General features: G+C 36.4%; 1 pseudogene; it reads left to right on the top strand.

The window, feature by feature from the left end:
• Positions 1 to 607: 607 nt before the first annotated feature.
• LOC117015065 (protein FRG2-like-1) overlaps positions 608 to 23,216 on the top strand; it is a 49,545-nt pseudogene continuing 26,936 nt past the window's right edge.

Genomic DNA, 23,216 nt, shown 5'->3' with positions numbered 1-23,216 from the left:
CCACTGTTTGCTCTCTCAGGTTTCTAAATACAAAGACAAAAAGGACAGAAAACACTTTGTATTTGGTACAACCTTGAGCATCAATCCTAACAGTTAAATGTCAAATTGTTGAATTAGTTGCTCTTATTATCTTCCAACTATTCCACATTCTTTTAATTGATTCAATATTGTAAAGATAAACGCCTTGGGTTACATATAACATAGAACATAGCAAAACATAATGCAATTTCATAAAGGATCTTCTGTAATTGCTTATCACATATGGCTGTGCATGACAGTAGCAATAAAGGAATAAGTGAAAATAGTTAGACCAAATCTTATTATTGAAATGATATTGGAATGATCCTAAAATGCTTTTTGATATACTTTGTCCAGATATAGCAGTGAAAATGACTCATATCTTCCTTGTTGTATATTGGAAATCATGAGGGCTTACCTTCGATAATTAGGATAAGTTATGGACATTTTAAGAAAGCAAACAACTGATTCAAAGTAATATCTGGTACCTGAGTAAGAGAAAATTGCCTGCAGACACGTTATCATATGATAAAAGCAAAGCATCAAACTTGACCCTGATATTAATTAAGGCAATACAAAAACCTTAGGCATGAAAAAGGATGCCAATCCTTCTAAATGCAAACAAGTACACAGGTAAGTTAACATCATTTAGTCAGAACCAAAGTTTAACGAGAAAGGTGCAAAATATTCACTTAGGTTGATTTAAAAATGTAAAATTTTAAGTTGCTCTTTTATCAATTATAAACATTCCCCAAGATACTCAATTCCAGAAAAAACACGGAATGTTTCACTACTATTGCTCTCACTACATTGTCAACTTCTGAGGATTCTCTATTCTGCAGCTCATGTGAAGCATTTTAGTAATAATTTAATGAACTCTTCTAAATTGAAAAATTATGAGAGTAGAGTCAGAGAAGTTAAGAAATTCAAATAAAACTGATTCTATGATGAGTTTCTGATAGGGTTAATATAGAGCCTAAGATTTTTGTCCCTATCCTAGGGTTTTCAAATGTTTCCTAAAGATAAAAAGGCCAGAGGGCATGCCTCCAAGGTGTATAGGAGTATGACTAAGATATGTCTATGAAAATAAGTTCTTTTATATTTCTACTTATAATAATAAAAAATTAAAAATTTATATTCTAATCAGTCATCTTTGTTTTAAATATAATTTACATTATCAATCCCCCTGAAAACACCTCACAAAAAAATGTCCTATTTCATTGATTAAGTGGTGCAATCAAGCTATCAAAGCAGAACACTGAATTAAATCGAATAGAGTTGATATTGAATTTCTTTTTATTTTTTCCAAGTTTATTGAGATATAATTGGCATATAATAGGTATTGTGTATGATTAAGGTGTACAACCTGATGATTTGACACATGTGTATATTGTCAAGTGATTACCACAGTATGGTTAGATAACACATTCATCAATTCACAATTACCTCTTTGTGTGTGTGTGGTGAGACCATTTAAGATCTATTCACTTAGCAACTATAAAGTATATAATACGATATGATAAACTATAGTCACCATGCTGTACATTAGATACTCAGAATTTATATATAACTGGAAGTTTGTACACTTTGACCACCTTCACCCATTTCCTGTACCCTTCTACCCTGGCAACCGCTGTTCTACACTCTGATTATATTAGCCTGGTTTTCTAGATTCCACATGTAAGTAAGATCATACAGTATTTGTCTTTATTTTTGTCTGAATTATTTCACTTAGCATAATGCTCTCAAGTTTCAGCCACGTTGTCATAAATGGCACAATTTCATATTGTGTGACTAGATAATATTCGTGTGTGTGTGTGTGTGTGTGTGTGCCATTTTTTTTATCCACTCATCTGGCCAACAATGTGAGGGAAAGGACATCCTGGAAATAACGACCTGTGGTGAGTCTGGAAAGACTGGGAGTTGGTCAGGTGAGGATAATAAAGATTTTATTCAAGGCAGAGGAAGCATCAATACCAAGGCTTGGAAACATGTCCATGTATTATGTTTATTGTTTATTAGGCACCAAATATATAGTATACCTTTCAGTCATTCAAGAAGTGGTTAATTACATGTAAGTATGTAGGAAACTTATCTATCTACAAGGAACAAAAAATTATTCTTGATGGATTTAAAGATTTTTGATGTCTACTAAGATTTTTAAGGTAATGTAGCTTCAAAATGGACTAATTTGGTGGCTTGAACAGTGTTAAACATAATCAGAATTCATTCCATTTTTTTGCCTTACCATCTCTGCTTAACTCCCCTCATGAACTCAAGAAGGATTCAGAAGAGGTACTGTTTCTTCTCATGTATTAAATTTTTAAAAACACTTTATTAAAATATAGATAATATACAATATTACATTTGTTTCAGGTATACAGCATAGTTATTCAACATGTATATACCTAAAGAAGTGATCACCATAACTCCAGCAACCATCTGACACTATATCACGCTATCGCAATATTATTGACAATATTCCCTATGTTGTACATTATATCCCCATGACTTATTTGTTTTATACCTGGAAATTTGGACCACTTATTCCCCTTAACCTGTTTCCCTCCATTTTCAGCTTTTCAATTACAGTTGACTTTCAATATTATATTAATTTCAGGTATACAGCATAGTGGTTAGACATTTTTATAATTTAAGAAGTGATCCCCTGACTAGTCTAGTACCCACTTGGCACTATACATAGTTGTTACCATATTATTGACTATCTTGTCTATGCTTTGCTTTACATCCCCATGACTATTTTGTAGCTACCAATTTTTACTTCTTAATCCCTTCACCTTTTCCACCCTGCCCTCAACCCCCCATCTATCACCCCAATAAAGCCAGTACCCACTTGACACCATATATAATTATTGTATCATTGATTATATTTCTCATGCTCTACCCTACGTTCCCATGACTCTTTTGTAACAACCAATTTGTACTTCATAATTCCTTCCCATTTTTCACCCTGCTCCCAAACCCCCTCTCATCTGGCAACCATCAAAATGGTCTCTGTATCTATGAGTTTGTTTCTGTTTTGTTTGTTTTTTCATTTGGTTCTTTAGATTCCACATATAAGCAAAATCACACATTATTTGCCTTTCTCTGACATACTCCACTCAGCAAAATACCCTACAAGTCCATCCATGCTGCCACAGATGGCGAGAACCCATTATCTTACATGGTCAAGCAATATTCCGTTGTATATATGTGCCACCTTCTCTATCCACTCATCCATCGACAGACATCCAGGCTGCCTTCACATCTTGTCCATTGTAAATAATGCCGTAGTGAACATATGGATTCACATGCCCCTCAAATTAACATTTTGGATTTTTTCGGATAAACACCCAGAAGTGGGATTACTGTGTCCTTCTTTGTCTCTTGTGATAGCCTTTGTTTTAAAGTCTATTTTGTCTGATACATTGTATTTTGCTGTGTATAATGTGCACTTTTTTGTCCAAATTTGTGAGGAAAAAAATAAGGATGCATCTTATACATGGGTAGTACTAATTCCATATCTATATAAATGTTTTTAATTCTTTTATTTAAGCTTATGAGTTAAAAGTATAACTCTAGAAATCAATAATGATATTTGTATGCAAAATAATACCCTGGAATACGACAATCAGTTTTGTTGAACTTACAATGAACTTGCAACAATGAAGAGTTCGTGGCCTTTTATGATGCCTAAATATCATAAATTTGTTAGCAGTACATAAAATTTCTTGTACCTTGTATCTGTTTCTGTTTGTAATTATTTGTTGCATAAAATTTCTTGTACATAATATGTTAAAAAATAGTTGCTAAAATTTCTTTATAATACAAAAACAAGTACCTAAGTGTAAACAAATAAAAATTTGAATTAAGAAAATTAAAATGAAAGATTTTTTTTCCTGAAAGTTTGGGCCAAAAATGCGGGTAAGCATTATACAGGGAAGTGCATTATACACAGCAAAATACATAAATATTGCTACCCCATCTTTTGTTTTTGTTTCCATTTTCTTGAAGTACTTTTTTCCATCCCTTTATTTTCAGCCTATGTATGTCTTTTGATCTGAAATGAGTCTCTTGTAGGCAGCATATGTATGGGTCTTGTTTTCTTATCCACTCAGCCACCTTATCATTTGAGTAGAGCGTTCGATTTATTCACATTTAAAGTAATTGATGTAGTTGTTGCCATTTTGTTATTCATATTCTTGATCTTTTTTTGTTTTGTTTTGTTTTAAAGAAGTCCCTGTAACATTCCTTGTAGTACTGGTTTGTTGGTGATGAACTCCTTTAGGTTTGTCTTGTCTGGGAAGCTCATTCTCTGTCCTTCAATTCTAAATGATAGCTTTGCTGGGTAGAATAATCATGGTTGGAGGTTCTTGCTTCCCTGCTCTTCATCATTTTGAATATTTCATGCCAATTCCTTTTGACCTGCTAACTTTCTGTTGAAAACTCAGCTGACAGTTTTATGGGTGCTCCCTTGTAGGTAAGTGTTTTGCTCTTGCTGCTTTTAAGATTCTTTCTTTAACCTTTGGCATTTTAATTATGATGTGTCTTGGTGTTGGCTTCTTTGGGTTCACCTTGTTTGGGAATCTCTGCAGTACCTGTGTTTGTATATCTATTTCCCTTTCCAGATCAGGGAAGTTTTCCATCATTTCTTCTACTAGGTTTTCAATTTCTTCCTCTCTCATCTCCTTCTTGTACACCTATGATACAAATATTGGTATGCTTGATGTTGTCCCAGAGGCCCCTGAAAATATTCTCATTTTGTTTTGCTTTGTTTTGTTTTTTTGCTGTTCTGATTGGATATTTTATGCTACCTTATCTTCCAAATTGCTGATTTGAACCTCTGCTTCATCTAATCTATTGATGATTCCCTCTAATGCATTCTTCATTTCAATTATTGTATTCTTCATTTCTCACTGGTCATTTTTTATGTTTTCTATCTTCATTTTTAGGTTTCCTATCTATTTGCTGTAGTTCTCCCTGAGAATCCTTATAACCAATGTTTTGAACTCTGCGTCTGGTAGATTGCTTGTTTCCATTTTGTTTATTTCTTTTTTCTGAAGCTTTGTTCTGTTATCTTATTTGGGATATGTTTGTCTGCTCATTTTGGCTACCTCCCTGTGTCTGTTTCTATGCTGCTATGTCTCCTGGTCTTTGTAGAGTGGTCTGATGTAGTAGATGTCTTGTGAGTCCCAGTGGCAAAGTCTCCTTGATCACCTGAGCTGGTTGCTTCAGGTGTGTCCCTTGCATATGTTGCATGTGCCCTCCTGTTGTAGTTGAGCCTTGGTTGCTGTTTGCACATCATGGGAAGGATTGTCCTTGGGGTAGACTGGTTATGAGAATTGGCCACACAACGGAGGAGCTGTTGTGCCAGAGCTGACCCTAAGGAGCAAGATTTGCTTTAGCAGGGCTCTGGTGCCTGCCCAGTCTGTCCTTTAAGGGCAACATCCTTGGAGGTAGTTGGGTGATGCTCAAGCTATGTCTGAGGGTGGCCACCCACTATGCCAGACCCAGGGCCTCCTGGGAGGGGCATGTCACAGGCCAAGTTCAACCACAGCCTGTGCCCTGCCTGGGACCACCTTGCATGAGCCACAAAGCAATCCACAGATGACCGCCATTTGCACTGGGTTTGGAAATGCCTCAAGAGGCCAAGCCATGAACTGAGGCTGGCTGCTACTAGTGCCAGGCTTGGGGCTGCTCATCAAGAGGTACAAGACATGCCAAAGCCGGATGCTTCTTTTTTGTGTTTTGTGAACCTTTGATATAATTCACAAAACTACTCAAAATGAGCCAAACGTGCTGTTTGTATGGAAAAGCCACTGGAAACAGCTTGAGTGTGCCCACAAGTTGGGTGGGGCAGGGTATCAGGAGACAACCAGGGTGGGGTGAAGGTATGGTGTTAGCCAGGTTGATGAAGACTCAGATGCAGGTTCCTCTTGTGTCTGCACACCAAGAGAGGGTAGGGCTCAGCAAGGAACCAATTGATTCTGCCAGTACTTCTATCTAATAGAAAGCTGCCCCTCAAACCCTCGCCGTGTAGCCAGACAATTTACTTTCTCCCTGTAAGTCTCTGGTGCCTTTCAAGCTGCTGCCCCAGCACTGGAGCTCAGAGTGAGTGAGTCTAGCAGAGAGTAAGTCCATGTGTGGGCCCTTTAAGAGGAATGCCTGGGACTCTAGCCACCTTGTGTCTCACACAGCCACAATCTCCACTGTTTTTCACAGCCGGAAGTTATGGGACTTCTCTCCCCAGCACTGAAACCCTAAGCTGGGGAGCCTGGTGTGGGCTAGGAACACTTACCCTTCCAGAAGGGCCTCTGCAGCCAAGATATCCTTCCCAGTTTTTAAGGGTCACACGCGGGTGTGGGATTAACCTAGTCTGTGTCTCCACCCCTCTACCAGTCTTGAGGTGGCTTCTTCTGTATGTCTTTAGTGTAGGACTTCAGTTCAACTAGACTTCAGGCGATTATCAATGATGGTTGTTCTGTCGTTTAGTTGTAATTTTGATGTGGTAGTGAGAGGTGGCATGCAGAGCGTTTACCTACTCTGCCATCTTGAGTGGAAATCTCTCATGTATTAAATTTTAAGAGCAAGGAACATTTTCCTTTAAGTCCCCAAGTAGATTTTCAAGTCTCAGTGGATACAATGTGTCATCTGTCAAGCCCAAGCCAGTCACTTAAAAGGGGAATTGGATCAGAATGATTGATTTAGATTAGTGAAGAATTATCCTAGGAGCTGAAGTGAGAAACACAATTACCTGAGTCTTGTGTGGGTGCAGTGCACACCTGAACCAAACTGTTCTCCGCTAGTAATGAAATATGTGAAATGGGAGTCAGATAGACCACTTTTGGTGCCTGCAACAGCCAGCTATTTACCAGGCACTGTGTTGATGCTAGGAAGGTAATGTTGAGCAAAATACATCATTTCTGACCTCAGGGCACTTAGAAATTTTTGAGTAAATTATTAAAAAATCACACAAGTAATTACAAATAACAATAGCTTTTTGTTTTTGTTTTTCTTATGTGCAGGAAGATGTAAGAGCATTTAATGGTAGACTTTATTAAATATGGTGTGTTAAGTAAGGTTTCTATGAGAAAATTCATTTGAGCTGTATCTGAAGTTTAAGCCAGAATAAAGTAAGTAAAGGGCAGACAATTTAAAGAGACACATATTGCTGGGAAAGAAAACAGCACGTGCATAGGCAATGAGTGTAGCTGTAGTAGAGCACCTTTGAGGAATGGAAAGAATTCCAGTGTAAATTCTTTAGAATTAGATAATGTTCTCTAACATGCAGAAGTAGGACAGGAGAAAAAGCAGGACAGTTAGATAGAGACTATCCTATTAACATATATCAGATTGGTCATCACAGAAGTGAGAAAAAAAAAAAAAACAGAAAAAATTGAAAGCAGGTTAAACAATTTCCAGAATACTGTAAAGCACATATAATGGTAATATTCAGGGACACCCTGGAACTGACCTCATTTTTACCTTCAGATGATGAGGTACCTTGTTAACTATGAGTTAATTTCAAAAACCAGGAAAGGAAGTCTAGCATCTATAAGTATACTGACAAAAGTTATTAGTGTAAAATCTCCTGGTATGATGATGCAATACACAGATATAAAAGAATAAACATAAAGAAGATACAGAACTTTTCTTATCCATCAGAAACTTACTTTGTCCAGGAAAATCGAACAGAGATATTAATCATTCATTGGAGGATGAAATGGGCTTTATGTGGTCTCTTGGAGCAAATATGTAAACCCCTTGTCACACTGCATCTCAGTTTCGGAGTTGAATGTTTCTGGTCTGCATGCAACTATTTTTCTAGAATTTGGGGACCCAGTCTCCTTTAATCTTGTGCTTCATGATGGCATCTATAACTGGCCAGCAAGAGGAAAAATAACTTGTAGGCTCTTTAAGAGCCTTGGCCCAAAAATTGCTCACATAGCCTTCACTTAAATCCTATTTTGGCAAGCATTTGGTTATTTGACTCAAATAAGTGAAAGAAAAAAAAGACTTTTTTTTTTTTTTTTTTTTTTTTTGGTTATCAGCTGGTAATCTCTGCCATACTTACCACTAATCTTGTTGTGATCCAAATTGTCCTCCAAATGTTATGAATGATCTTTAAAACAGTTTAATTTATTTAAATGTTTCTCTGTTTACAGCCTTTAAAGATTTCCACTGAATTGAGAAAAATTCATGCTTTCTCACGGATGCTCACGTGCAATATTTATCTCATCACATTTCTAAATTTCCAGCCTCATTTCTTGATTAACTTTTCCTTACAAATTTTGCTGCCAACTTAAGTAAACTTTCACCTGTACTTTAGACATGCTGTATTATCTTGCCTCTAGGCTCCAAAGCGTGATCTGCTCTCTGCCCATAACATTCTTGCTGCTTATTCACTTCTCAAACTCCCCCCCACACACACACACACTTAAAGTCTCAGTTTAAATTTCACAGGTCCACAGTGGCCATCTCTATCATAGACTAGGTGAGGTACCCCTGCATTTATTCCCATAGTGCTCTACAGTCTCCTTTCATAAAATCTCGTAACACTTAAATTGACGATATAGTAAGTGTCTATCTCCCCAGTGGCATTTAAACCCTTTATGGCCAAACTTGTAACTCTTAAACACTGTACATAGCAGTTGTTGAAGACTTTTAAATTATAATCAGTTCTATTATGTTTCTTTTTAAATGCATATTGGTTCCAATACCATTGTTTTTTTAGTAACAAACTGAGCATAATGCAAATTTTTCATTTGCTTGTGTGCAATTTTGTTCCCTGGAAACAGTAGGTGAATGAAGAAAACTGCACCCAGCTGAACTATGCCACATAAGACACACAACACACACAGGCACATACCCCGAACATCTCCTAGATTACCTGGGGTCACTGTGAGTGGAATGTGTCACATCCAATCATATTGGGGATTATAACTTTCCATCAATTTCTAATAATACCCCTTTCACCATTTCACAATAATGCTCAAATAGCAACCCTTCTGATACCCATTTCCACAAGCAAATGGTCTTTTTTAGAGCAAAGTAGCATACTTATTGTAGTTTTTATGTTTTCTTAACCTGTTAACATGTGCAAAACTGTTCAACCATTTTTGCTAGGTTTCTATCTTATTTCTTGACCTCATTTTTCTAACCTCATTTTTCTTCACAAGCCCTATTGTTTTTATTGTGTGATTTGGTAAACTGTGATGATTTTTAGGAAAGCATACGCCATGTTAAACAGAAGTGACTGTAACTGAGTTAATCTAAGCTAACTGGGCAGGGGTTGGGTGGGGACTTGTTATGTGAGTGGAAGCTTGGAAAGGCTTCAATCTCCTATTTTAGACAATTCCAGAGCCCACAGGACTGCCAGGTTATGTTTACCCTCAGACCTTCATATATTGTAGTTCTGAGAACATCAACCAAGGAACCAACCCTTCCTCTGGATTTCCTGGTGTCCAGAAGGAAGAAGAGATAAAGCTGAGGATATGTATGGTCAGAGGCTCTTTCGGGGTCACCTCTGCCACTGAAGACAGAGGAAGTGAGACTGAGCATGTCTGCCTCTGTGCACATTTCATGCCTGTCCTGCCTCATGCAGGCAGCCACACTGCATTCCCGACACTAGCTGACCTACTCTGCGGCTTTTGCTTTCCTTACGAGCTCTTTAGCTGCCATTCCTGTCCTGGGAGATTTTGTCAGTCACTTCACTTCCATTGCCTTTAGTTGTTTCATCTATCAAAAGATGTGACTGAAACAGCTGATCCGTAAGATTTCCTCCTTTCCTTATAAAAGGCTTTCATTTGTGGTCTCACTCTCATTTTACCTGCGCCATATCCAAGCATCAAGGTAACAGGGAAACAGAAGAGTAAATTGAAGAAACTCTGCTGACAGCATAGCAGACTCCTAACCATAAAAGTGATTATACCTTGTTCTGTGTGTCAGCTTTTCACTCATCATTGCTCACTTATAGATCAATCTTTGCAGTGATGCCTATTGGAACATAGAATACCACAGAACATCTGTTAATCTCAAGAATGCAGAGTAAGTAGGAGTCCAAAGCCCAAAATTAAATTGGGAATAGGACACATTTCTCTAACTTCTGCTTGGTGTGGTCAAGCAGGGGAGCATTTCCTGGTGTCAGTGTTGAATGAGAGGTTCGAGCAACATGATTGTCATTTTCCATTGTAGCTGTTGACGAGATATGAGCAAAAAGAGCAGCATACCTATGCTTTCAGTTAACAAGAAAGATAAAATGATGTTACATCTTCATGGCAAAACATTCAGCATATACCACAAAGGTTACATTTTAAGAAAAATAATCTTGCAAAGGGAAGAAATTATCTAATTTAAAAATAATGTAAAACGGTCTGTATATACAAATAACACACAAATTTTACTTTAAATTTAATGGGGTGGTGGTTACACTAATGTATTTTGATCACTGATTTTTAAATGTAATATTCCTGGCAGAAAGAAATGTGTATGGGGATTATTTAACAAATGTAATTTTTCTCACGTTAGTTTTGTCTTCTGTTTGCTTAGGTTTTCTCAGTTTATCTATGAAGAATTTGAGTTCAAATGATGGCACAAACTTTGTGCATTAGGGTACAAAATTTCAAGTAATTTAAAACAAAATGGAAAAAAAAATGAAATCCCCTTTCTCATTATTAAAAGCTTACAGTAAAAGCTCCAACAAAGGAGGAAGAAAAGTAGAGAAAGGATTAAATAAAAAATCCACAGAGGAAGCCACACAGTGTCAAGCTCAGTCCTGAACTGAGAGCTGACACATCAATATCAGCTGGAAAAAGTGAAGGTAATTTCAGCGTCTTAACATGCAGAGGCACTATGAGAACAAAATCAGTGAACTCTATACCAGGACAGGAGGTGCAGCACATCATATGCATTGTGGGATTTAAAAAAAAAAATTGATATACTTGACATCATTATGCTAAATGAAATAAGTCAGACAGAATAAGTCGAAACCGTATGACTTCACTCATATGTGGGATATAAAACTGAAAGCAACAAAGGAACAAGACAAACAAACAAACAAAAACTCATAGACACAAACAATAGTTTAGTGGTTACCAGAGGGTAAGGGTGTGGGCAGATAGTAGAAGAGGGTAAAGAGGGTCAACTCTCTGGTGATGGAAGGAGGAGAACTGACTATGGGTGGTGAGCACAAAATGTGATATATAGATGATGTGTTACAGAATTGTACACTTGAGACCTATGTAATTTTACTAACTATTGTCACCCCAATAAATTTAATTAAAAAAAAGTTGATCTAAACAAGGCCTGCCCCTGTTTATAGACTCTGTTACATAAGTGTCACTTTCAGCAGTAAAACAGGCACTTGGAAATGTTGATCTCAGAAGGCAATTTATATGAGAATTATCATAGAAGCTTTATGTTTCCTCTGCTCTGAAAAAGAAAAAGTGATGCACAATAAGTGGCTGAAGGAAAAAAGGGAATGAGAATGAAATTTTACTATCATTCAGATGATAGACATAGTCAAAACTCAGTAAGTTCCACTGTCTAAATTTTGATGTTTCTTTTTACTCCACTTTTCCTCTGGGTTTCATTATTAGTTGCTAAATAGATCATGACAGACAAACCCTGATTTTATTTTCCCTCTTACTATTCCTTAGGAGGTAGCAATACTCTTTAAGCAGGCCTATGGTTGTCTTGGTCCTTTTAAGCTTTTAGCATGTTGAATGAACACGTCCCATGACTCAGATTTCGAAGGCTCAGGACTTCAGGATTCGCTGCATTTACACTGACATTTGTGTCAGTCAGGATACAAAGAAAAGTAACCAAGATGAGTGATACAGAATAAATAATTTATTATAAGAGCTGGATCTTAAGCAATTGTGGGCGTTGCTAGAACAATTTCCATGGGCTAATGTCTCTGGGTATAGTGTTCACCTTGAGTCATTATAGCTTTGCCAGATAGTAACAACAACAAAAAAAATAAATGTGGAAAAGAATAAGGGCAAAATGGAACCCAAAAGGATGAAACAGAACTCCCACCGATCTTTCACCATCTGCAACTCTGATGCGATCGGTCGCCTGTTAGCAGAGCTGCTGCCCTTCACCACAGAGCTACACGTGCACTTGGCCTAAGATTCAGAGAAGCTGAAGGAGACTTGGCAGGAGCTGAAGGTGCAGGTACTGCCTTACACCAAGATGAGCTATCAAGTCAGTGACCACATGCCAGAGCTATCATGGCACCCTACGCAGATCTTCAGAGTGTACATGCTTGAACCACTATGTTGTACACATGAAACTAATAAAATGTTGTAGCTTAAAGAAATAAGGGTTTTTTAAAGGGCAGTCATAGAGGGTTTTTAATCCCTAAAACTTGAGGTGAGGGATTAATAGCCCTGAGATAATCATTTTATTTCTATAAGTTTTCCACTGTATACTTATAAGGAACCAACTCAATTTTACTGTTTATTTTCATGAAAGTGTTTCATGACAGCAACTACTTGTCATGCACTTGTTCTCCTTTGTCTTTCTACGTGCTTTAATACAGATGTATACAGGTGATAATTTTAAGTAGCCTTGTCACCACTGCATGCCAAGACTACCACCGTCTACTTTACAAATGGAAGCAATGGAAACTGAAGCAGTCTGGAAAAACCACATTGTACTGTTTTTATTCCTACTGTGAAGTGGACCACAAGGAGGCTCTTTAGAATAGACTCCTTATTAAGGTTATTCATCCCAATGGGCAACAGACTTATTTCTTATGAGAACGGAACATTCAGATAGACTACTGATTAGTTCAACTTGGTTAATCAGCTACAGAAATCAACCTCCCAGCATTTATTTTTACACCAAAATAAAATGATCGCTTTCATGTGTTAATTTTTGTGACAGCTTAGTCTAAATGTTTCAAGAAAAGCAGACCTTACATCCTTTACCGATTAAGGAAAAAAAAAAAAAAGAGCTGCTATCTGGTCCCAGCTAAATCTAACAAGAAAGAGCCTGATTAGGAAAGTTATAGGGCACCTGCTGTTAAGTAAAATTGTAGATCCCTATTGCTTTGAGTCATATATTCAGTAAACAAGAGCTTTTTCAAATACAGCATTTAGAGAGAACACAGATTTTCAAACTAGGATATGGTTCTAAGTTAAAAGGAAAAGAAGAAAAACGGTAACGTGATTGACAGCAGTCAGGCAAGTCTTCAAAACAGAATGATCTTTTGGCAGCATTGTCAGTTTTATTGTTCTGAAATATATGTGGGTCTATTGCTGAGATGCCAGAGAAACACTTCATTATCCCTGTGAGTCCTGGATGAGTGACTAGATGTGCGTGCGTGAATTGATGGGTGGAGTACATTAGATTTTGCTCTGTTTACTGTTATATTTCTAGGGGCATAGTGAAATGCCAGCTGGGGAATCCTTGATGCAGCCAGCAGAATAAGTGAAGACACTTTGGGACAGAGTGAAATTCTACTGCCTGTCGTTATTCTCTACTGGTTCAGAACAGAAGACATCAGTTAGAAGTCACAGAGGGAAATTGAAGTACTAAATTTCATTTGGTTTCAAAGTTCAGAAAAAAAAAAAAAAAAAAAAACAGTGTTAGTTACACAGAAAGGAAGCACATGTAGAATCCACAGTGGTCACAAACAAAATCTTTGGAGATTCCAGACAACAATGGAAATGAGGGCCACCAGGCACTGTTAAAAGGACAGTGTAGGTGCCTGACCACTGAGCTGTACACCTGAAGCTGACAAGCTGACATTGAATAATAATAAATGTCAACTATTATTTTATATATATATATATATATATATATATATATATATATATATATATATATATCTCACAGGATGTGGAGTACAGCATAAGGAATAGAGTCAGTGGAACTGTAACAGCTACATATGATGTTAGAGGGGTAGTAGATTGGGGGACGGGGGTTATCACTTTGTGAGGGGTATAAATGTCTGACTATCCCATTGTTTTGTTCATCTGAAACTAATAATTAAAAAAAGGATATTTTGTTCAACTTGGTAGAGGTATATCATTTTAAGGGTGCTAGGCTTGAAAATAAATTTAAGTTTTATTCATATTTAGTTAAGTTAAACTACTGGATCAAAAAATTCTTTAATTTGGCGTATCCTAAAATATGCATACATCAGAAATAATTGAATAAGCAGGTGGGTTTATGAATGAAACAATTTCATCTTTTTGACAGGTAGTGTAGATAGTAAGAACACTAACACTAGGGTCCAACTAATCTGAGTTTGAATCCTGGCTATACCTCCTATTAGCTATAAGACTTGGGCAATAACTTTTATTTCCCTATACCTTCAATTTCCCATAGGAAATACTGGTGGTTAATGGTTATACTGTCCTTTAAGGGTTATTGTAAAGGTTAAATAATCAAATGCATACAAAGCACTTAACCCTGTTCATATTAAATACACTCCAACTCTCACCTCTGTTTGGTCCCAAACCTCAGTACTTACGTAAATAGATATGGTTGATCTTGGCCTCTATTTGCTACTAATGAGATGACTTCTTGGCTAAATGTTTTAGTAAATTGTAGATTGATTTTATCCTGCAACCTAGTAACATTCAGGTAAACTTTAGGATTAACAGTCAGCTGATAAGCAGCAGGTTTGCAGAATCAGACTTCCCAAGACATCGTTAACTAGTTACTAGTACTGAAGCTCCCTGTACCACTATCTCAGCAATCTCAAATCTCTTCTCACTCAGAGGACATTCAATGCTGTCCTAGTCAGAAAATACCTGACACTTCAACAAAGTAACTTCAATTTTGATCAAAATAACTTCTATGAGAAGGGACTGTTTCATATTTTCTATTCTGGGGTGTAAAATTTTTTTAAATTAACTTTTTGTAATAAATGCTTGCCATTCTCACAGTGAATAAGTCTCAGAGAAGGTAGTTGCATAAGAAATACTGCTGAGACTCCCTGGGTACCTGAGTATTTACTGGATTAAGTAGCTGGGTGTGGAACATTTCAGATATTTATATATAGTATTTTTGAATTTTTATGTTAATATTTCAATTACAGTTGACATACAATATTATACTAGTTTCAGGTGTACAACACAGTAATTAGACATTTATATAACTTATGAAGTGATCACCTGATATACATCCAGTACCCATCTGACACAACACATTAAAATATTACTAACTATATTCCCCATGCTACTATACACTACATTTCCGTGACTATTTTGTAACTACTAATTTATACCTGTTAACCCACTCCTTCCTTAACCCATTCCCCTACCCTTCCATTCTGGCAACCATCAGAATGCTCTCTGTATCTATGAACTTGTTTCTGTTTAGTTTGTTCATTTATACTGTTCTACAGATTCCATATGTAAGTGAGATCATATGGCATTTGTCATGCTGTCTGGCTTACTCCACTCAGCACAATACCCTCTAGTTCCATCCATGTTGTTGCAGAAGGCAAGATTTTATTCTTTTTTATGGTTGAGTAATATTCCATTGTGTATAGGTAACATTGTTGTTTATCCATTCATCCACTGATGGACACCCAGGTTGCCTTTATATCTTGGCTATTGTAAATAATACTGCAACAAACAGATGGATGCACATGTCCCTTCAATGTAGTGTTTTGTGTTTCTTCAGATAAACAACCAGAAATGGGATTACTGTGTTCCTCTTTCTCTCTTGTTATAACCTTTGTTTTAAAGTCTATTTTGTCTGGAATAAGTATTGCTACTCCAGATTTTTGTTTGTTTGTTTTGTTTGTTTGTTTCCATTTTCATGAAATATGTTTTTCCATCCCTTTACTTTAGATCTGTGTGTGTCTTTCTATCTGAAGTGAGCCTCTTATAGGCAGCATATAAGGGTTTTCTTTTCTTATCTATTCAGCCACCCTATGTCTTTTGAGTGGAGCATTTACTTCATTTACATTTAAAGTAATTGTTGATAGGTATGCAGTTATTGTCATTTTATTCGTATTTTTTATCTTATTTTCCTTCTTCTTAAAGAAATCCTTTTGACATTTTTTATAATACTGGTTTGGTGATGATGAACTCCTTTAGTTTTTTCTTGTCTGGGAAGAAACTCTATAGGTCCTTCAATTCTAAATGTTAGCTTTGCTGGGTAGAGTAATCTTGGTTGTAGGTCTTTACTTTTTATCACTTGGAGTATTTTGTGCCAATCTCTTCTGTTCTGCAAAGTTTCTGTTGAAAAATTAGCTGAAAGTCTTATGGGAGCTCCCTTGTAGGTAACTAACATTTTTCTCTTGCTGCTTTAATATTCTCTCTTTGTCTTTAACCTTTTGAATTTTAATTATGATTCATCTTGATGTGGGCCTCTTTGGGTTCATCTTGTTTGAGACTCTCTGTGCTTCCTGGGCTTGTATGTCTACTTCCTTTGCCAGGTTAGGGAAGTTTTCAGTCATTATTTCCTGAAATAGGTTTTCAATTCCTTGTTCTCTCTCTTCTCCTTCTGGTGCCCCTATGATGCAAATGTTGTTACACTGGATGTTGTCCCAAAGGTCTTTTAAAATAGCCTCATATTTTTGGATTCTTTTTCCTTTTTGTTGTGATTGGGTGTTTTCTGCTATCTTCCAAATCATTGATTCAACCCTCTGTTTCATCTAAACTATTGTTGATTCCCTTTAATATATTCTTCACTTCAGTTATTATATTCTTCATTTCTGACTGATTCTCTTTTATGTTTTCTATCTCTATTTTTATGTTTTCTATCTCTTTGATACAGTTCTCACTGAGATTGAGCATCTTATAATCAATGTTTTGAACTCTGTATCTGGTAGATGGCTTGTCTCCATTTTGGTTAGTTCTTGTTCTGGAGCTTTGTTCTGCTTTCATTTGGGACAGGTTTCTTTGTCTCCCTATTTTGGCTACCTCCCTGTGTTTGCTTCTATGTATCATGTCCAACTGCCATGTCTCCTGGTCTTAGTTGAGTGGGCTTATTTAGTAGCTGTCCCATGGGGACAGTAGCAAATTCTCCCTGGTCACCTGAGTAGGGTGCTCCAAGTGTGTTGCTTGTGTGGTTTGCATGTGCCTTTCTGTTATAGTTGTTGTTTCCATGTCAATGGTAGGGATTGACTCTTGGGTCCGTTAGTTGTGAGGATTACTCATGACTACAGTGAATGAGCTGTTTTGTAGGGGCTGAATTTACTAAATTCTAAAGAGCAGAATTTACTTTAGCAGGGCTCTGGTGCCTGTCAAATCTGCCCTTTTGGTACGTCTTCTGTGGAAGTGGCTGGGTGGTGCTCTGGTGTGGTCTGAAGCTGGCCACCACATGTGTTGGAACTAGGGCCTCTTGGGAGGGGCTCTCATACAGGCCAAGTTCAGCTGCTGCCTGTGTCAAGCCCAGTGCCACTTGGAATGAGCTACAAAGTGATCTGCGAAAGGTTGACAGTTTTTCTGTGCTTGTAGGTGCTTGGGAGAAGCTAAGCTGTGAACTGAGGCTGGCTGCCACTAATGCAAGGTGTGGGGCTGTTCAGCAAGAGGTATGGGACATGCCAAAGCCAGATGATGCTTGTTTGGGGTTTGTGAACCTTTGAGAGAATTTAGGAAAGTCCACAGCATGAGCCAAGATAGGTTGTTCGTATGGAAAAACAACTAGAGGTGACATGGTGGGCCCACAAGCTCGGTGGGGCAGGGTCTCAGGGAGTCACCAGGGTGTGCTAACGTTATTAGCTAGGTTGATGGAGCGTCAGATATAGTGCCTGTCTGCATCTGCACCCTGGTCAGGGAAGGACTCAACAAAGGAACAATGGCTTCTGCCAGCACTTCTCTCTGGGAGAAAACTGTCCCTCTGGCTCTCACACCAAAACAGACAATCCAGTTCCTCCCTGGATGTCCTTGGTGCCTTTCAAGTTGCTGCCACAGCCATGGAGCTCAGGGTAAGTGAGTCTGTCAGAAAGTAAGTCTGTGTGTGGGCTCTTTAAGAGGAGCACGTGGGACTCCAGTAGCCCTCATTCTCTCTCAGCCACAGTCTTTGCTGGTTTTCACAGCCAGAAATTGTGGGGACCTCTCTCCCCAGCACTGGAACCGTAGGCTGTGGAGCCTGGTGTGGGGCTGGGACCTCTTGCTCCTCAGGGGGGACTTTCAAAACTTAGATATCACTCCTCATCTTCAACCACCACATGTAGATGTAGGACCAGCCAGTTCTTCATCTCCACCCCTCCTACTAGTCTACATGTGGCTTCTTCTGTATATCCTTAGTTATAGGACTTCTATTCAGCTAGACATCAGGTGCTTCTCAATGATGGTTTTTCTGTAGTTTGGTTGTAATTTTTATGTGCTCGTGAGAGGAGACAAACACATTTTTTAAATATACTGTTGACATTTGAACAACACAGGGTTGAACTCCGCAGGTTCACTTATATATGGGTGTTTTTCAATAAATATGTATAGTACTGTAAATATGTATCTCTTCATTATGATTTTCTGAATAATATTTTATCTAGCTTACTTTATTGTAAGAATACAGTATATAATACATATAAAATACAAAATATGTTAATTGACTATTTATTTTATTGGTAAGGCTTCAGGTCAACAGTAGGCTATTAGTAGTTAAGGTATTAGGGAGTCAAAAGTTATATGTGGATTTTTCAAAGTTATATGTGGATAGGGATCAGTGCCCCTAATTCCCACATTGTTCAAGGGTGAACTGTAATAGTACCTGAATAGACTTAAATACTGAATCCCTACTCAGTAATAGAACCACATGCTGGGTACTGTATATATATATATATATACACACACACACATACATACTAAAGAGCTGCACTGTCTAATATGGAAGCCAGTAGGTCTATGGGACTATTGAGTATTGTTAAAATGTGGTTAGTCCAATCGAGACATGCTCTAAATGTGAAATATGCTTCAGATTGCAGACTTATTCCAAAAAAATCCCCCCAAAACTCAATAATTTTTACTATTTATTACATGTTGAAATAATATTTTGATCATGTTGGGTTAAAAAAATGTGTTGTTAAAATTAACTTGTTTTTCTTTTTACTTTATCTAAGTCGTGGTTACTATTAAATTTAATATTACAGGTATGGTTATCATTGTATTTTCATTCTGATAACAATTATAATTTCTCCTTCATTTAGGGATTTAAAATGACACTTAAGCTTTGTAGCTAAGAAGATAGTTCTGATATGTGATTCTTCAGTTCTGTCTTTTTAAACTGCAAAATATTTTCTTCAATCTTTTTTATATTTACATTATCTTTAAAAGGCCAGTTTGTTCTGCAAAATAGATAAAGGAGTGTTTGAAAACTTTACTAGCACGATAGGCTATTTTCTACTTGAAGTAGTTGGTGGAAACCCAATTCTTCCATTCAGGAGTACTATGTCATTTCTGTAAAATAACAGTTAAGTTCCTCTTTGTAGATGAAAGTTAAGAAGTCTACTCTTTATTATTCCTGTCATCATTGTTATCATCACTGCTGATACTACCATCATTCATATTAATATTAAATATATAAGATCTTGCTGTGCTAAGTACTTTAGATCCATTATCCTACAACAATACAATAAGGTACTGACCTTATTTTACAAGAAAATAAAAGCAAATAAGTAATTTGCTCAAGGTCATACAACTAATAAGTAATAGAGACAAGATCTGCCTATAAAACCTGTGCCTTTAACAACAATGATTTACTGTCCAATACAATCATAGCAATAAAAGTGCTATCTGAGATACAAAACTCTAACTTTTGAAACGGAATAATTAAATTATCAATTGTAATTATGTTTCAGTTACTAACGTCTGATTATATATCATAAAAATAATGTTCTTTTACATTTCTATTGCTCTATGTAAATAATTCTAATTGTTTAAAATATATAGCTTTCCCCCTAAATTCACTTATTCACTCAGCCAATATATTTTGAAAGCAGTTCTATAGCATTTTTGATACACAATTCATCTCAGAGAAAGTTATTTGCCATTATACTCCCTACTCACTAAATTCTAATAGTACTTCCCCATTAATTGTGACAACCAAAAACTCTCGCATGCATTTCCACATACCCTGGTGAGGGTGAGGTAGGGAGGAGAGTATGTTTATGTTTGTTTATCATTGAACATCTAATTCAAATGTTCACATTCAACTAAACCCTTATATTCGCAGCCTTGCCATTATAGCTTAATAGTCTCTTATGAATAGCAATCTACCCCCACCACCCACACAAACACAGGTAAATTCTTGACTGGCTTTCTCCATTTCCAGTTTACAAAGTAGTTTCTATCAAAGTAGTTTTTGTTCGGTTACATTTTTTTTTTTTAACTTCAATAATAATATGCATCTTACATGGGGGAAAAAATCTGGAGCTCTCCTGTAAATATTCATTTATATTCTTAGATGTTTGTTTGCTTTGTTTTGAAACAATTAAAAACTTACAGAAATTTTGTAAGAACAGAACATTTCAATTAAATATTTGTCAAGAACCATTTATGGGTCAGTTGCCTATCTAATAATGCCTCATCACTCTTGAATGTTTACTATGATTTCTTATATATAAGGTGACTGTCTTATAAAAAAACCACAGTTCAACTATCAAAATCAGTTAATAATCATTATTTATCAATTAAATATCATTTTGTTTTCTAAAGATGACTGAAACCCAATATCTCTTGTATCTCACATGCTCTTCTTATAGAGTGAGTTTCACATTCTTCTCATTAAATGTGTGATGTTGTCTTGAGGAAGGAGGAAGTGAGAAAGTCTTTATTCCCTATCCTTGAATCTGGGAAGGCTCTGCAACTTCTGAGGCCAAGTCATAGTGACAATAGGACTTCTATTTGATTCTCCTGGGACACTCACTATTGGGACCCAGCCACCATGCTGTGCGGAAGCTCAAGCATCAACCTGGGGAGACCACAGTGACGTCTGGGTTCCGAGCCAACAGCCAGAATCAACCACCAGACATGTGAATAAATAAAACTTCCTGCTTCCAGCCAGCAAGTCTTTTCAGCTAAGCTTCAAGATCATGGAGCAGGAAGAAACCATCTCCACTGCTTCCTTTTCAAATTCCTAACCCACAAAATGTGAGCAGGAGAAAGTCATTATTGTTTTATGCCACTAGACTGGAAGTGAGTTTATGAGAAATAGAATAATGCATTATCATCTAATCCTTAAACCCCATATAAGTTTGTCAACCATTACCCTAAAAACAAACAAACAACAAGAACAACAAACAAACCAAAAAACCTTTCTAACAAATGAGTTAGTTCGGGAAAAAAGTGTTATATTCATTTATTAACCTTCTTCAATCTGGAACAATTTCTCAGTCTTTCTTTTCATGATCTTAATGCTGTTGAAGATCACAGGTCCATTATTTTATAGAATAACCTTAGATTTAGGATTGACTGAGATTTCCTTTTAGATTACATTCAGATTATGCATCTTTGGCAGAACTATCACAGGAGTGATGCTGTGTTTTTGTCATTAATTCTATCATTTAGCACACAATTCAGCTTGTCCTAATACTGGTATTACTCACTTTGATATTCAATTAAGGTAGTGTCTGTGAGGCTTTTCTACTCATTTTTTTTCTTTTGTAATTACTAACTGTTTTGTGGGAGATACTCTGAGACTATATAAATGTCCTGTTTCTCATCAAACATTTATTTAGTCATTTAGTTTTTATATAAGTATGAATTCATGGATTCTTACTTTATGCTATGGTATAGTCTGTCATTATTATTTTATTTGGAGGTCCAAATTGCCCCAGATTTGGTCAGTGTGACCCGTTTAAAAGGACATAGGTGCTATGTCCTTTTGGTATCTATCATTCTTTGATAGAGTATACTTTATTTCTGAAAAATACAGATATTTTCTACTTTCTGACAAATAAGATGTCCAGGCTCATCTTGTGCTTCTCTGCTTTAGTCTTGAAATCAATCATTTCTGCAAGGAGGCTTAGTCACTTTTAGTGGAGAATGGTGTATAAAAACCAATGCCTGCTCACTAAGTGTGTTTGTGTTTTATGCTAACTCACATGCAGAGACTCTTTCCTGGCTTTGGCAGTTTTAGTGCCCTACTACTGGCTTCTAATGCATTTTTCCAAGGCTAAAACTGTATATCTATATCTATCTACAGATATACAGATAGATATAGATATAGATGGTCTAGATAGAGCTATATATTTTACATATTAAAGATAATATGTATATTATCTTTACAATATATATAAAACTATATTGTAAAGATATATAAAAGACACATTAAAAGATACTACTTATTAGTAGAAAGACCATAAAGATATATATATATATATATATATATATATATATATATATATATATATTTATATTTATATTTATATATAGTGAACATTTTCAATATTTTCTTCCTAATCTGTTATTCCAAAGGAATAATGCTGTTTATCAGTTTAGAGACACTATAACTGTTTCTAGACAACACACACACACACACATACACACACACACACACACACAATATGCCACAGATCACTTCACTGATAAATTGAAGAAAAGTGTTTGGTTAAACACATTTTGAGAATTGAAATCTCAAGAGTCAATTGGGCAAATCTGTTTTTTGTGATAATTGACTATGTAAAACCTGAATTAAAACAATATGGAATAGTTTGTAATTTTATTTAGACAGTTTGCAGTATCAAACAAGAGGGCATTAGGTTTATTCAAGGGAATGTTAATTTTCATACAAATGCAGGTTCATAACTAAGCCATGTTTTCTAATACAACTCAAGATAAGGTTATGAATACAGATAAACCTTGGTAACGATATATATTGCCCAAGATATACCTAATGAGTAGAATTGGTGTCAAAAATAGTGTTAGATATTGGGGACACATAGGTTTAAGACAAATTCCCTATATCAAAGAGTTTACTGCCTAGTGGAAAAGGTAGCTATATTAATAATTAAAATACAGTATGATGAGGGCAAGAGAAGTAATGGACACACGGTACGTAGGTGCACAGAAGAGGCTTTCCTACTAGTTGGCAGAGAAGACATTTCCCTGAACCAGACCAAATAAGGTAGCCAACCACTGACAGAACACACTCTTGCAAGTAGCTCTACAACTACAGGAGTATTTTTTTTTTTTAACCTAAGGGAACTTATATAAACACAACGAAGTTGGAGAACTAGAAATATTTCCAAAAGCAGCCAAGTTCATAGTAAGAAGAATAATGTCAAT

Source organism: Rhinolophus ferrumequinum, chromosome 22 (genome assembly GCF_004115265.2).
Source record: "Rhinolophus ferrumequinum isolate MPI-CBG mRhiFer1 chromosome 22, mRhiFer1_v1.p, whole genome shotgun sequence".
NCBI classification, from domain to species: Eukaryota; Metazoa; Chordata; class Mammalia; order Chiroptera; family Rhinolophidae; genus Rhinolophus; species Rhinolophus ferrumequinum.
This window is presented reverse-complemented; position numbering and strand designations above follow the sequence as displayed.